The sequence below is a fragment of the Pan troglodytes genome, chromosome 15 (assembly GCF_028858775.2).
Source record: "Pan troglodytes isolate AG18354 chromosome 15, NHGRI_mPanTro3-v2.0_pri, whole genome shotgun sequence".
Lineage (NCBI taxonomy): Eukaryota > Metazoa > Chordata > Mammalia > Primates > Hominidae > Pan > Pan troglodytes.
The window spans coordinates 55,266,775-55,284,673 of NC_072413.2; the positions used below are offsets into that span (position 1 = coordinate 55,266,775).

General features: G+C 35.5%; 1 protein-coding gene across 5 annotated transcripts in view; it reads right to left on the minus strand.

The window, feature by feature from the left end:
• LOC104002047 (basic proline-rich protein-like) overlaps positions 1-17,899 on the minus strand; it is a 114,412-nt gene that overhangs the window by 16,273 nt on the left and 80,240 nt on the right. For 4 of the 5 annotated variants that reach the window (XM_063792936.1, XM_063792935.1, XM_063792931.1 and 1 more), the window contains one exon: positions 673-1,070. The exons of the other annotated variant lie outside the window; for it this stretch is intronic. The gene's annotated coding sequence lies outside the window, so the exon portion shown is untranslated. Of the gene's footprint in view, positions 1-672; positions 1,071-17,899 lie in introns of those variants that run through there. 5 annotated transcript variants of the gene reach the window in all.

The window sequence follows — 17,899 nt, forward strand, 5'->3', positions numbered from 1 at the left end:
TGGTAGGTGACCTGTTTAATGTTTTCCCTGTGTCTGGGAACTCCTTAGTGTAATTAGCGACCTTTGAACTCCACAACTAATCCTGAGCTATTTTGTATTCCTTACTCATCTTTAAGGCTGGACCTTTCTTTTCTTCAGAGTCCGTTGCCACAATTAAAGAAGAAACAGCTGCATTTCAAAGGGATTCCGATTCCAGAAGCTTAATCGTGATTGACATGTTCTTATTCTAAGCTATAAGACACTCTTAAGAGTCCTTTCTTGGGTTAAAACTTCAATCATTTTCTAAAAAATTATCTCACTATGGATTTTATTCATTTTCTTTGATAACTATTCTTTGCATTTTTTAACTTGAAAGATGCTTTGCGTTTGCAGTGAATATGAGCAACTACTTCCAGTGAAAGATTTGGATAGTGTCAGACCTTCTCTAGATGCAAAATTGCTAAATTCCCTTTTAGTGCCAAAATATGATTATGAAATCTGATGTCTATCACATAGGTAATTATTCTTCAATAAACTCGAAACGTTAAAAAAAAAAAGTGTTAAATTTTTTAGAATGAACTCCAGAAAAGATCGTTCATGATTTTGTAAACCCTTCTTTTCTCCATTTTTTACTAAACAATATTTTAAAAACTTTTTAGAGCCAGCAATATAGTACTTAGGCAATACCCTTACGGTGGTGGCAATTTTTTTTTAACTTTTTAAGTAATTGATTCAAATGTCAAGTTTGAAGCAGTCTTGTCAGGAATTCTGATGACAATTATTTGTTTAAAAAAATTTTTTTATTAAACATTAGTCTGTCCCATAAAATCGTTTTCATTTTTTTCACACCAATTCAGTATTTCTACTAGGTTAAAATTATGGTGTTTTTATACATTGTATGATTTAAGATCTTTCAAGGCAGACATTTATACTTGGTAACAATTGCCAATTTTTTTTTCTGGTTTTTGTTGTAGTATTTCAAAATACTTCATAGACATTGATAGACTCCTACACTACCCCTGGGAGCTAGGTAGGTGGAATTATCATCCAGGCCTTCTGTAGGGACTGCTGCCACAACAGAGTGGTTGTTCCTAAGACAAAGGTCAAAAAAAGGGGTGTTAATAAACAGTCCTCAGGTTTAAGGGACTTTTTTAGGATTACATCTTAAATTCCAACAAATCAGATTTAGGAGTTACTGAAAGTGAAATTGATCCATCCCTCATCCAAACTTTGCAATACTTTCCTGTTCTGACATCATTTAGATAGTTAGCTGTATTATCAGATTAGAAACCATTGTACCAGGCTGCTGAAAGGAAAAGGAGGCAAAAAGCTAAACATGGGATGAATTCTGAACCTTTTAACCTGGCTGAAGTACGTTGGTCCCTGTTATGCAAATACCTTCAATCCTCTGCTAAGTTCAGTGGAAATAATTTTCTTGAATGACAGGTTTATTCAGCAAGGATTCAGTTGGTGATTAATCCCCCTTTGATCTAGGGTATTTCACTTAACTACCAGTTACCTCGTTCTGACAAAGTGCAACTGAGATTAGGGAGATCACTAGAACACTACCAGGGTGTGCGTTTATTCTCTATAACCTTTTAAAGCAAGGGCCAAGAATGCAATTTATTTTCAGTATTTGAAGATGTAAAGTCCTGTCTGCTAAGTTAGAAAGTCAATTGAATACCAAATGAAGTTTATTTCTTACGTAATAGAACAAACATTTCTTTTTGCTTCGCCTAACAATGATATTAGGAAACATAGGCTTTGAAGAAAGAAGAAACAAAGACTACATTCTAAGTATTGCTTCTAGTTTTGTTTCATGCACTAGAGTATACTTAACTGGCCCTGACATAACCAAAAATCAAAGCAGTGGCTACAACTTAGGCTGAGAAAATGCTTCTGTTTTATTAAGCTGCATGGTTTCTTCTCACCTTTCCCCCTACCACCACCACCACCATTAGAAAATGTCATACTGTGTGGTAAAGAAATCCAGTTGAGGAAAATGTGTTGCAGTACACAGTTATCCACCTTAAGACTAATGATTTCGAAGCTTTGTTAACTATTTCTTTTCTTGAGGCAAAGGAGCTTCTTGTGTTTCCATTATAAGAATAATTGCATTCATTTTCAGAATGCTTTTTTTAAAAAAAAAAGTGACAGCATTACCAAAATACTCGAGTAATTAAATTTTTTCTGCCTGCCTTTTTCTCAGTTATCTGAGTACCTCTTCTTCCATAATTTTAAATTTTGAAATATTATATGGAATTTTGCACAGTATTTTGAGAAAGAAAAGGTAATGTTTCATGGTAGGTTTCTCAATTTGCTGTTTAAAACTGTTTCAATAGCAATGTCAGTCTTTATCTTGTAAGATGTCAAATCAGGATTTATTCCTCCAGTATATTTTAAGACCTTTAAAAAAAAAAGTATAGTGATTTGTTACAAAATATGTTTTTAAAGATTAGATTTTGATTAATGATTTAGTTATATACAGCATTTTAATGCTTAGTAATTACTGTTCTAGTAGCATTTTGCAATACAAGGGATGTATTTAGATTATTATACTTTTTTTGGCTCAGACTTTTTGTGATCTAATTTATAAATTGAAACAATGACTCAAAGAAGTGCATACCTAACTTACGTTTGTGCCAAGCCAGCCTCCTCTAGTTTCAATTTAATAACTAGTTTCAAAATATATTTTGATAGCAAGTTCCTAAACCACAGCAAAATTGTGGATCAGGAAAAATATAAGATACGGCATTCTATAAAGATAGAGGGCAGGTTCCCATGGCTATGTTGCTAAGAAACTAGTGTTTTTAATCATTACACTCCGTGCAGTCATATTTATTCAATAAAACAGGATATATTTTGAAATTCACCATCACAGAATATATATATATACACACAACATATATATACAAGTATATGAATTTACGTAAATGTGTACAACACTAGTGTGTCTGACTTGGTGGGTTTCCCTGTGAAACATGTCAGTATCATGTAAGATGAAGAATATTTTAAGGGCAAATATTCAAATATCTTTCCTCCAAACACAGTATTAGTTAATAGTAATGAAAGGATTCATTAAACTGAAAATTGCAAAGGAACTCATGAGTTCCTTTGTGATTGAAACAAAGTGATTAAAACTCTTATGACCTGAAGGCTTTCCCACTAGCCTCCAACTGTCCGCACCAGCTGTTTCATGGATATAACATTAGTGTTTGTGTATAGCCTGGAACAATACAAGGCTGTACCTGTATCACTAGCTTCTTGCCTTATAAGCAGGATACTGCAAGGTCTGGTTGATTTCTCTAATGCCCTAGCTAATCTGCCTAATTGACATCAGTGTCATGTTAATGTATGATGCACAAGCATTTACAGATGGACAAATGCTCCACACTAAAAACCACCTGCTGAATTTTTTTTCCAGTAGGATGTGAAATTTTGAATTTCTAATCTGTTGAACATTTAAAGTCAAAACTACATGTTTCCTTTAAATGGCCTCTTTAAATGATATTTTATGTTTATAAATTTTGTTATGAAAAATTTAAAAATTAGTTATTCTTCTTAAATTTTTACTTTTTCCTTCAAAGGACTTGGGTGCCCTCTGCAGGTTATAAAGAGATAATTAGTGACTATATCTATTTTAAAACCCTGTGATTTTTCTCTTTCATACACATAGCCTGCTTACACCCAATTTCAAAGAAAGTGTGAGCTAATTTATTTATATTAACTCTTATTAATTTGCCAGTGGTTGAGGTTGTAGTTTCTTTTCTCCACTGGTTTTATAGGTGTGTTTAGTGTGAAGAATGTGATACCATTGAACTTCCAGACTACTTAGCTGGGGCTCTTTAAATGTTGGAACTATAGTAACACACATTCCCTCACAGAAAGGAGATTGGGAAAATAGCTATTTTGAAAGTTATTGCAGATGTAGGGAATAGCTTGTTTCCCATTATGTTTCTAGAATATTACACATTTAGAGTAAGCCTTGCTTTTTCAACATGCATCATGTAAAATTACATGAAAGAAAATAATTTGAAAATTACACAAGATTTCTCTTTCTTGATCTTGTTGATGATGATTGTGTTCTAGCTCAAAAAACAGACCTTCTTAGAATTTCTTATTTTTTAAAAAAGTGAGTACTAAACAGATAATACTTTGGTACTGCCCGTTGCAGACATGGGTCTACTAAACTAGAAAGAGTATTTGAAGAGCAAAAGGCAAAGGTTTCATCACCATCCTGTGGAAATACATGAGTTATTCATTTCAGTACACCCATACTTTCTCAACAGGTGGAGCAGATTTGTTTCTAAAGGACATAGGAGTGCATTTTTTATAGGAAACCAGAACTGGAGTGGTAATGGCACTTCTGATTCAATTAACTTACTTGGTGAAGCTGCCAGGGAAACTAAATATGATGAGAAGAAGAGGAATGACTGGATCAAATTAATAGAAATAGATCTTTTTGCAAGCAACATAATGATTCTGATCATCAACCTTGAAAAGTAAATTAGAACAAGCAAATTGCTGTTGAAAAATTCTTTCAGCACTCTGCTGTTGCTACTCAGCTAGTCATAGCTCAGCCAGAGGGAAGGAAAAAATGCACTCGGTTTTGCATTAACAAAGGAAACATTATTAAAGTGAATGTTTACATTGTGTTTATTGAAGTGTTGAAAGAATATTTGTTGCATCTGCAAGCAACCTGCTGCTCTCCAGACTGTTACAGTACATGAGTGATAATAAAAATGAGTCAGTCACTTGTACATTTTAGAAAATAAATAACTTTTAACATAGTATTTCTCAACTATGTTACTTCAAAATGTTTAAGTGCCAAACTTAATGTTACCTTCTCTGCTAAAGATTTTTGTCTCTAGGAAATATATTCCATTAAAAAAAAAAAAAGAAACTCATTTATTTATTTATTTGGGTATACCTTCCAGTTACTTCCAGATGCTTTATGTAACTTTCCTCCCAGAAGCTGCAATACATAAGAAATAATAAGCTGAAAATAATCAAAAAATGAAAACAATTGTGAAATTACTGAAATGAGTATGTAATTGAGTATGTAATATATGCATTGGAGAAATACCGGTTGATTATTGTGATAACTTTTGAGAGCTACAGTTATTTTGAACTACCTCGTAAAGACTACATTGAGAATGAAAAAGCCATTGAACAATAGATGTACCAATTTGACCTTTAAAAGTTCAATCTTTATTATATGCATTGATAAATGGGAAAGTTAGTAATTAAAACTTTAGAAAGAATTTTAGCCTTTACCTTTCTAAAATGAACAATTTAAATTACTCTTACACTTTAGAAATTGAAATATAGTATTTAACAGGGATTAAAATGTTTTACTTGGTCTCTTAGTGTTACTGAATACAAGTTTAGTATTCTGTAATCCCTTATGGATTGGCTGATTTTTGAAGAACTATTTTCTTAGATTTACCAACAGGACAAGTTGTCGGCCTTTTCCCACATTTCAACCTAAAAATGGTATCTATCACAGTTATCAAAGATTACCCCTTGCTAAAGGCTCTTAAGAAACTGTTAGCCTGTTACTTTATTACTTACCATTTCTATAACATGTACATTTATAGAGCATCATATATTTATTTTAAGTCTAGAATCAGTAAAAAGTTATGTCTTTGTCAATAATCAAAAAATGTTTAATCTAAAATAAAGTAGATGCCACGCTTCTAATTCTGCTTTTGCTAAGGCAATAATCAGTAGAAGTGGTTAGTAATATTTGTAGCTTGTTAACCAACTGGAGCAAAAGGACTTTTTAATATGAATAACAGTGGTCTCGTGTCATAAGTATTTCTCTCATACATATTAAAATAGCATGTTATTTTATTTAATATTGAAGGCCTAAACACAATTGAACATAAGGTATGGCTTGGAATTTAGAACTGCTGAGCAATATGGTTGAGAGGGAGACCTTAATTTAGTCAATAAAAATTCATAATTAATGTTAAGCTTTGTGCTCATATTATATGCCACTCTGGGATTAGACAAAAGACGAAAAACAGTTCCATATTTTGAACGATATATTCTACCTCCTGCAGTGTATTAGCATTGTAGCGTAGGAGACTATTTCTGTATGTTATTAGTACAGAAACTGCCCAAAAAGGTGATGGTTGAAGTTCACCAGCCAGTTAAAGGGCACACCGTGGGGGCAGCATATCTCCATGGGTCTATCTCTAGCAAACAGAATCCCAGAAACTTGAGCACCTGATATAGCAGAAGGAAATAAAGATTATAGTAAGTATATTCATGAGAGAGAATTTTTTTTGCCTCCAGATGTTTGGGGTTTGGATATGTAGGGTAAATATAAATGTCTAATGAAAGTAATTACTATTATATTTGATTTGATATTTAATTTATTATACTGAAATACTAAATTAAATACAAAAAAACTCCTACATACTAACTATACGCTTCTCCCACTGATTCCCCTCCTGCCTCCTTCACTGATTTCGAATGTGTGCTCAATTTGCTAGTATGAGATTTACCTCTGCCTTATCAGTGAAGAAAATATGATGTCTATATAGAATTATAAGGAAAATATATATGTGAAGAAATGTTAGGTGATCTAACATTTGTATGCTAATGTGTCTTAGATTTACCAACTATCCTAATGTGTAGTCAATTGATAAACTAAATTTTTCTTTAGGATAGTTCACATCCAGTAGAACTTCTACCTTGGAAAACATTCTTAGCCTTGTTTATTTTGAATGTATGTGTGTGTGTGTGCATGTGTGGAAAACAAGAAAATACAAGCTCTAGAGTAGTGGCCTCACATTGATTTATATTAGTGTGCCAGTCTTTCCCCTACCTCCCTAATATTTCAAACTTCTTGTGGACAATGACATTCATTTTCATACCTTTATATTTCCAGTGCCACCAGAAACACAAAAGCAGCTTAGTGTTGATTTAATGAAGTAGCAAAATGTTAAATACATAACAAAACAGATTGTCCTGTCACCTAAAACAAATTAGTGATGTTTGAGTAATTAGGGTTTTGCATGTGTATATAGAAAGGCTATTTTGCAAACAGTGGTTCAGTCTGTATTGGGCACAGGTGAATTCTGCCCTGCGATTGCCATCTTTAGCACTTTTCAGAGAATTTGTTGCCATTTATGACACTGATCTTCAGACACACTGTGTAGTGCCTTGGCTTAAACTGTCAGACTGGCAACAGCTGAGGCTGCCCATCATAGGACACATTCCTTGCAGTTATGCTTCAGTGAACTTTAAAACATTTGGCACTGGTATCTTAGAAATGTCCTTCCGAAACTCACTCTCCAACAGCTTTGTGGGCTCCCTACTATTTACTAGAGTCAATCCTGATTTTGTTTGGCATAATGAGACCTGATATGCTATGACTCTCCCTATCCTATAAAGCCACAGCTTTCAGCGGTCCCCGTATACTAATGAAATGGAGTCGCCAGTATCCAAAAGTTCCAAGTGATTATTTAGAACATTTCCATTAACCATAAAGGCAAAGTGGTATAGAGAAAATAATACAGTCTTTGAAGTCACACAGGCCTGATTTCAAATCCCAGCTCTGTCATTTACAAACTGGGTGGTCCTGGATAAATTACTTAACCTCTGTGGTCTTCAGTTTCCTCCCAACTTTGTAGGGTTATTGTGAGCATTGAATGATACCAAGTTATAAGTGCATAGGTATTCAATCAGTGTTCATTCCCTTCTGTATCAAAGACTTATAATGGCCTTTTCATGGAATTGTCTCTACCTATAATTATGTGACTGTGCCTTCAGATTATCAAAATTATATGAATTGTCCATGTGCCCTTGGTTTTGAATGTTCAATTCTGTATTGCAGGAATGCCTACTCAGTTGCTTGAATGGGTGTTTGGAGTTAATAAAATGGCTGTACAATTGAGTGGGTGTAAGTGTTTTATAAAGTTTGCTAAAGTTTAACAATTCATCATTATTCATGGAAAGAAGTTTTCTCAAAATTCACAAATTATAAGAAAACAGTTATATTCTACCCAAAGTGGGATTGAGTGAAAATAAAATTCTTCCACAGGAACATTGAACAAATGTGGTAATAATGCACAAACTATTAATAGAGCTCAATTAACTTCTGGAGGTCTTTTACATTGTCCAACATATGGTCCGTACCATTCATAACAAATTGCTGTTTGTGGAAGTCATTTCTTTTTAAGATGAACCATGATCAAACCTGAGTTGGATGTCTGGTAAAGAGATGAATATGTTCAGAATATTCTAACACACATTGCATAAAATACTGTACTGGGGCCTGTTTGGTGGTGGGGGGGTGTGGGAATGTACAATTAGAATAAGTACCTGCTTTCCTAAAATTTACAATCTAAAAGATGTAGAAATGCTTTGAGTACCAGCTGTTATCTCTTGGGGTTTCTTGACTTTTTTTTCATAAAAAAATAGAAAAATATTGACAACATAAAATGTTTTAATATCAGATTGTTTGATTTATTCATGTGGTGAAACATTTGAGTTGTCAAATTTTGCTTCCTGAAAATCTGAAGTTTCAGAACAAGGGCACTTAAATCTCAGTAATGCTAAAAGGAGTGGGAGATAATTTGTTCTCATCTCACAGAAAAGACACATTTTGTTTTGTTTTATTCTACCAGCATTTTGCCCAAATTTGCTCCATTGGATAAGGTATCCTAGGCTGCAGCTACACATTTCTGATGGCAGTGGGTATATTCCTTCATCTTCCCTGGGTTGCGTCTCTGCCACAATGCCAAGTTTCTCTCATGTTTGAAAAGAGAAAAGTAAATGACATTGAAGCCTGGATTTGATCCTCAGAAACTCCCGGAGACCACTCCCCTACACTCAAGGAGCTTCCTGACTTCCCAGTCCTGCATAGGAGGGCCCCCACCCTCCAGGGAGGCACAGTTGGTAGTGCCAGAGAGCTTCTTAGGAACTACACATATTCCCATCTTTTAATAGTTACTTCTCTTTGTGTCTTCTATTTCTGGCAAACACATTGGTTTTACATTTTTAATAGTGATTTAAAGTTCTCTTTAAATAAATTTAAAAGGAATTCAGATAAAGAAAATGAGTAAATCATTTGGGTAGAGTATAGCTAACATGAAGGTTAAAACTCAAATGAGTGCACAGTAATCTTGGGCCTTTGTGAAAACCAAAGATTGATGCTTAGGGAATCCAAAAGAAAGATAACTTTTTATTATCCTACCTAAGATAGTTTCTCAATAAAGCCTTTGGCAGGCTTAGTAAGCAATGTAGTCAGTGGAGAATATACTCTGGCTGTAGCATTAGGCAGGCCACAGTTCAAATGCCATCTCTGTTTAAGAAGATCTCCTGGGGCCCAGGGACCTCGTTTATAAAATAGGAACCTTACATCTTCAGATTGGTGTATGAATTAAATGATGTAGCACATACAAAGTGAATGCGACATAGGTGATGCCTGTTCATTCCCTTTGACTCCCCTCGAATATCAATGTCAGCTGTTTCTATTAATGACTTATGAACTGAAAATAGGTCATAATTATTTACATTCCAATTATTGTTTGTAATGTATTCTAGTATAATAGGGAAAAGCCAAGTATTAAATCCTCATGTTTACTGCAACACATAGAAATCAAAAGTTTATGTCAATGGCAGAGTCAGGTTTAGATTTTCATCTAGTTAAGCTAACCAGTGCCACCTCACCTACACACACACACATATTAGTATATATATGTTTTGTAACAGATTATTTTCCTCTCTGGTTTGGTAACTAGGAAACTGACAGCTGAAATTCTGATCTTTATTAGAGGTATGCAGAGGCTTTTCATGTACATGCTTTGTTAATAGCTTTGTATTGTCTTCATTTTTCTATTCTATCCTTATTTTCCCTTTGCCTCAATTTTTTTTTTTTTTTTTTTTTAGCTAGGGTCTTGCTCTGTCACGTAGGCTGGAGTGCAGTGGTGTGATCACGGGTCACTGCAGTCTCAATCTTCCAGGCACTGCATTCCTCCCGCCTCAGCCTCCCAAGTATCGAGGACTAAAGGTGCCTACCACCATGCCCAGCTAATTTTTAAAACCTTTTTTTGTAGAGATGGGGTCTCGCTATGTTGCCCAGACTGGTCTCGATTTCCTGGGCTCTAGCAATCCTTCCACTTCAGCCTCCCAAAGTGCTGTGATTACAGGTGTGAGTCACCTCTCCCACCCTCAATCTATTTTTTATGTTGCATCCTATTGTACTACCCTATCGTATTGTACTGATCTTTATTAATGATATACTACTATATCTCTTATAGTTTTCTCAAATCATTTTTGGAATAAGGCTGAGGATAATTATATATGCAAAATAATGTCAACCCACTGCTGAGTGATATTCTAGGCCAAATTTAGAAAAAAAGATTGGGGAAAATGTAATGTGATCCTGAAACTGATGTCAGATAATTCCCTGGTGGCTTCTAAATTTAAGCATTTCATTCTTGCCCACACACGGCTGTGTTATGCCACTGATTGTTGCTTTACATCAATAGCCATTAAAATCTATTTGACTATTAAAAGAAAAAGGAGGACTCACATCATTAACAACTCTACCAGTTCAAATACATGTCTTTCAAATTAGTCTCCTCTAGATATGATTCCAGTGTATCCTAGCTAGAAAAATATTCAGGGGACCTCTCTTGGAAAAGTCTTCGAAGCTAATTTAGAAGCTACGAAAGAAAAATGAACCTCGTAATTTCCTCTTTTGTTTAAATAAAAACCATTTTATCTAACATAATTAACCACCTTATATTCATGAGGCTCAATACATCAAATATTTGGAAGAATATGCTACATGGTTTAAAGGCCATTCACAAAGAAAAAAATTCCCAGAAAGATTTGGGACAATGGCAGAATCATTGGAATAAGTGTGTAGTTAAGCAAAGACGACTTGGAGGCTCAGTTGCAAGTTCTGATGTGTTTGTTTTTAAATGAATCTCAATAGGACACCCCATACAGCATAATCCTACATGTTTCTAGGGAGCCAAAATATTCTAAATATCAAGACTTATTTGGGTTTTGTTTGTACAAAGCATAAAGATAAATTATAAAAATAAAAACAATTATTTGGAAGTCTTTTGTAACAAATATTTTGACAGGAAAATTACAGCAATCGTAGCTGTAGTGTATAGTCTAGGACTGGGACTGCTTTGAATGAAGGGAAAATAAAAGAGTATTTGTATATGTGTTTTCATATTCTAATTTGAAATAGTCTATCAAGAGAAACAAAATTATGTTTTATAGCTCATTTTCACTCTTACGACAATCTTGGAATTATTTTTATTTAATGTTAAATATTTTCTGGCATTTTTACTTTAATTATTTTTAGCTATTCACCCACAAATGCAGTAAGGCTGACATAATTACCTCCTTTAATTCACAAAAGACATGTATTTACCTATTTGTTATAATGCTTCCTGTGCTAGCATGCTGTTACTATGACAAGACTACTCTGAACACACAGTAGGTAAAATAGTACCATATATTGCACAGCAACCCCAATAACTGAATGTTAATTTAACCAATCAAGGCAAAGTAACTGCAATAATAAGAATTCTTTTAACCGAATTAAACGGAGCTCAGATTGGTCTTAAGTAGCTCATTGTTTTAGCAATCACTAGAAAAATCAGCCAGTGAAGGTACAAAGTGTATTTGCAAAGCTGCAGCTAATTAAGAGCTCCGAGTAAAAGATCTCATTGTAGTACCAGTGTTGTAGGTATTAGTGTCATATCTAGAGTATTTGACACCTAAAGTGGATTTTTTTAATACCCATCTTCACAGGACAAAATTATTTTCAGTAATAATCATGAAAGGAACGAGAATGCTGGCTGAAAAAGGAGTGCAGATACTAAAAATGGTCTTTTATTGAAAATGTGTGTGTGTGTGCATAATAATCATGCCAGTACAAAAATTTTAAAAGGAAATATTACAGAATAAAAAATACCAATACTTTAAAATTACATTATATATCTCAAAAAGAGGGGAGAGTTTATACCTACATGTTAGTCTGTCTCAGTAATGCATACTAACATTACAGTAACTGGTAACTGAGTTTTAATAAAACCAAAACATCTGCAAAAGGTACAATTTAGACAACTAGATTACACCACTGACGTAACATTCTGTTTTCTTGAGTTATTCTTTAGTTAAAAAAAAAAAAATGGTTAGGCCAGACACGATGACTCACACCTGTAATGCCAGTACTTTGGGAGGCTGAGGTGGGAGGATATCTTGAGACCAGGAGTTCGAGACCAGCCTGGACAACATAGGGAGACTATGTCTCTAATAATAATTTTTAAAAATTAGCCGGGTGTGGTGGTGTGAGCCTGTGGTTCCAGCTACTTGGGAAGCTGAGGCAGGAGGATTGCCTGAGCCTGGGAAGTCGAAACTGCAATGAGCTGTGATTGTGCCACTGCACTCCAGCCTGAGCAACAGAGCAAGACCCTGTCTCAAAATTAAAAAAAAAAAAAAAAAAGAGTTAACAATAAAGTAATACTATTCAAATTTAGTAAAAGATGATGCTTGAAATAAAATTTGCACTTGTCAAAAACATTAAATTTACACTTGTGAAAAACATGCCTCAGACTTGGCATGCTGCTTCACTATTGTAATAAAAACTACACAGAATGACCTAATTGAAGTAACTCAGGTTCTGTTTCTTCATCTTTAAAATCACAGCGCTAAATTGTTAATTTCAACTATACTGCTTAAACATAGAAATTGGCTTCAAAGTGAGTTTCAGCACTTCACAATTGTTACTCTCAAAAAGAATGGGTATAGCAGAGCCCTTTTGTGGGGGATTAACTGTACAACTGGAAATTCTCCAAATTAATTTACATGTAGGATACAATGTTTATTAAAGGGTAAGTTATCAAGATGTGCTCATTTGAAACTTTCATATGTTTTATTTCAACTCAACCACAACCAGAGCAGTTGTTTAGAATTTAACACAAGGCAGTTTACAGGAGGATTATTTTATTATTTGCATAGTTTAGAATTGGTGGCACATAGTGATAATGAAAAGCAGACAAATTTTGGTCAGTTTTATTACTGTGTACTTCTCTACAGACATTGCATCCCCTTTTGCCTGCATCAGGAGGGGACTACCCTGCCCTCGACACATTACTGCATTCCCTCATTTCATCTCTCTCGACAAAAACGTGCTTTGTTTTGTGCCAGGGATATCCAACTGCAGAAAACCTTCAAAGATGTGCTGCACCAACCTCGAACGTTCTATGTTCATCAATATTCACTTAGTAAGAAGGAGATCCAAGGATGCTATCTATTAGTAAATTAACAATTCTCAAATAATTTTGTGTCAACCACATGCTTCCAAGGGCGTTTATACAACGTGATTAGTTCTGCATCATATTCCACCATTAACACTATGCAGGCTCGTTTGACCCATTTTACTGGGGAGGAAATTCAGAGCTGGCCTTAGGTGGGCAGTTGACCCTCAGCATTTTTGCTTTCTCTTTGAGTACATTACTAGTATCCACTTTGCCCCTTCTCCATACCTAAAATCTCAGTACTTCTGTGTGCCTAGATTTTGGGAATCACTTCCAAGTCTCTGTGTCCCCACTGAAGTATTAGCGACTTCACGTGCTCTAATATTAGAGGATTTGCTTTTCAGATAGAATGTTGCAAAGTGAGTAAAGCTGAGCAAAAAGGCCAATGGTGTGATTTCTGACATTGACAGTGTTCTGTATTTGGGGCTATAGGGCCTCCATACTGTTAGATACCTTTCAAACTATGCTACATCAGCACCTCCTTATTCATCCTACTCATGCGGTCCATCCACCTTGATAAAGGGACAGCCAAAATTATTACTTGTGATTGCAAACAGGGAATTAGGGCTCATGAGCTTATGGGAGCATCTATCCTCATGAGCACAGGTTATCAAATCTTTTTATAAAGTCACAGGGCTTTTCCATCTTAAAACTAAAACAACACTCCCCCACTCCCCAAGATCCACACAGTGCAAGTAGCTGTGCAATCACAATTATATCTATTTTCAGTTTCTAAATCTGAAAAATGTGGAAGCAAGACAAGATGATTAGATTATCTGTTTTTTATCCATCTCTTTTTAAATCTTTTAAAAAGTCAACCTCTTTTTTTTTAATTAGATCTCTTTTTAAATTAGTGTAGGTATCAAATTTTATTGTTAGTAGCCATGAGAGATGAGACAAATTAATAAGAAAAAGGTAATGATGACAATGATGATAGGGTTCATAGTTAAGGAAGCTGAGTTATAAAAATCTTCACCTATAATTTTGGAGGTTGGGTCACAATTTTAAAAATTAATACATTTTACCTATAGATAACTATTTGTTGAACATCTACTATGTGCCAGGCATTATTCTAGTCACTGGGGATCAGCATGAATAAAACAAAATCCCCTGATCTCAAGGAGCTTAACTACAGTAAGATGAGATAGAAAATAAAGATGTAAATAAGCAAAATACATAGTATATGAGGTGGTGATAAATTCTTTGGAGTTAAGAAAAGAGGGGAGGGGTAATCAGGACAAAGAGTCCTAGGAATGGAAGTGGGGTACAACTTTTACAACGTAATGTGTAATCGTCACAAAATGGGGGAGAGCCAGGTAGCAGGGGGCAAAAGTGAACCCTCTAATGATTGGGAAAAGAGAAGCAAGTGCTGTGAAAGGCAACATCCACACACCGGGAAAAAGAAGTGACCCAAGCTTAATCATCACAAGGACATCTAGGTGTCACAGGACAGGCAAAGGTATCATTGAGAAGTACTTCTATTTCTCAAACTCAGTATCTTGCTATTTTAAAAGATTTTTTTAAAAAACAACTGTTGTAGTTTCACAAAACACCTAAAGCCTAATTGCAATTGCCAACTACCTTCTGAAACATCAGTGTAAAATCCACAGGTATGAAAGATAATGCTTGAAATATTATATCCTAAGCAAGACTGTTTCTCAATAAGATAGTCTGCTATTTGACTTTTTAAAAAAACTTTCTATTAGTAACTATAATTGGAAGTCAGAGGTTGGAAATTTTCAATTCAGGAGATCCATTGAGAGTATTTTGAGCAAAATTATGGGGAGGGGGAACTGCATTCATGAGGTGACTGATCTAGAGTTGCTGAGGCCAACTGCTACCCTGGAGGATGTGGGGTATAAAAGAGAAAGAGGCGTACGTTAGAGCTGCACCATGGTCAAAGTCAGCTCCAAGGAAGAGAAGTTGGGCTTTGTCTAAGAACTGCTTTGTCTTGCCCAGAGAGATAGGCAGTAGACCACCTACTTTTCAACAGGCTGTGGTTGCTATAAGGGGCAAGAGAAGTAGTGGACTGGCGTGCTCAACATCAGTATTCCATTTAATTGGGTAAAGAAGTTGGACCAAACAAAAGCCCCTTGTGTTTTGGATAATGAGGGAAAAGTCCATTATTTGCCCATATTTATCCATATATTTATGATCAATTTGTAGAACAGTTCAGACATGTTACATCTCCAAATGGTATAAATATTCTGTACTACTTCTTAAATTGAGAGGATCTTAAGTAAACTATTTAATTACACCCAAGTAAAGTTTGAACATGGAAATTTTGCAAAGGAAATGTTGAGAGTATTCATTATCACACATATTTACTTATGCTATACAAATGCATGGTGTTGTAGGCTAAATTCTGAACCTAGATAATAATACCTAACATTTGTCAAGCACTTACTATTGATTAATCTCTATGGATTTTCTCTTTTAATCCTCCCCAAAACCGTGGAAGTTTGTTCTATTGGTACCTCCATTTTGCAGAGGAGAAAAATCGGGGCTTGATGAGAGTAAACGGTAGAGCCAAAATGTGAATACAGGGCAGCCTGTCTGGGAAGCCTGATTTCTTCTCCCTCTAATACAAGTCCTGCCAGGAGCAAACCTGACTCTTTGACAGTTGCAATGCCAGGACTTACATCTATTTTTATTCTTCAGTGGTCTTCTTTCTAACGCAAATAACACTAAAGCTGAAGTACTCACATTGATCCAGTTCATCTTTTCCCTAATTAGGTTGGTGTGAACATTTCTCTGCAGATCTTTCACCTTTCTTAATCCTCCCTTTTACTAACAGGGGCATTCAGTTGATGGGTGCTCTCTGGCAAGCCTGCCAATGATGCTTTGTAGTCATCTGTAAAAGAAACTTTTGCCCTGATGCCCTCCATTTCCACAAGCAAATGACTCAAATTTCAGAGGCAAGAGGTGAGAAAAATGTAAATGGGATTCCTTGAAATGTCTCCTTTAGGTTCAGAGACCATACCTTGCAGGGGCTAATTGTCAGAAAGTTTAATTGTTACCCTGGAACTTGAGCTTCCCTCCTGTGCTGGGGCACACCATGGGTGCTAATAGTGAGGAAATCTGTGGCTCTGCCGTGTTCTCTTCATTAAGCTAATGGAACATTTTCCTCTCATTTTCGCCCTAGGGTGGCTGTAGGAGTACAACCTTATAACTGTTACTCTTACAGTAATTGGAGGTAGTAGGAGTATATATAATCTTACTGTCTTTTCTATGTGATGGTAGTTTATTTATGACCTATTGATAATCCCCAGCCAGCAGCAGAAAACTCAGTGAGTATTACATTAGCATTCCCTCCTAGGAGAGTGACTACTAAACAAAGACTATTATTAACCAAAAGAACATATATGAGGGATGGCCCATCATCCCAAATATAAACTTCATTACTGCAAAGATTGACCCCTCTGGGAATCATGGGCGTTCATTTTTTCTGCTAGAATACATAAAGCCTTAATCTTGACCTTTCTTTAGATATATGACTAGGCTTCATGAATCATTTTGGGAGGCTCTCAAAGTCCACTGCACATTCTTCAATGTGGTAGCGTGTTCTGTTTTGCCATTAAAGTCCTTGGAGTATAATAGGCCAGGAGAAAAACATCAAAATTCACCATTCAACCCCCTGAATCAGAGCCACTGGGCCACGCTGAGTATAATTTTGGGCCAGCAGGACCCCCCCTAAAAGAAGGACACTGCGATGCCCTTGGAACCTGTTAACCTAAAGACAAATGGGGAGATGTGCTAAGGTACAAACACCTGTACTGCCAAATCTTGACCTCCTGCAGTGTACCTTGATGAATTAACCCTTTTATTGCCATCTATAAGATGGAACATTCTTTAGGACATTGAGTAACCTCTGAAAATTCTCCACAATCCATGTGGTACATTTGGTCTTCCTTATAGAGTAGCTGAAAAGAATGTGCGTGTTGGCAATTTTGCCGCTTAAAATAGTTCCATCCAAGGACTGCCCTTTATTTTTGGATAAACAATCTCTTTCAAGTACAAAGAGCTCATAAGTATAAAAAATTAGGTTGGTATTCATGGGAATATAATATTATATATTCTGCTCTACCAGGATATCAAACATCCAAAAATGTAAGGCTAGACAGGATGCATGGTCAAATATCTGAATTGATAAAACTTAGAAACTTAAAATCAGCATTAATCTAGTATCTAATATGTGGCAAGCACAGTGCTAAGAAAATTCACAGACATTATTTCATTTTCTACTCTGGTGGTAGGCAGAATAATGGTCCCCCAAAGATGTTCATATCCTAGTCACCAAAAACTGTCAATATGTTACCTTACATGGCAGATGTTATTAAGGATTTGATATGAAAGATTATCCTCGATTACCTGGGTGGGCCAGTGTAATCACAAGAGTCATTCTGAAAGGGAGGCACAAGGGTCAGAGTCAGAAAAGAAGATATAACCGTGAGAGACATCAGTGATATGGCCATGAGCCAAGGAATGTAGGCAGCCTCTAGAAGCTGGAAAGGGCAAGGAAATGGCTTCTGCCTCTAGAGCCGCCAGAAATAATGCAGCTCTGCCAACCCATTTTGGACATCTGACCTCCAGAACTGTGGATAATAATTCTGTGT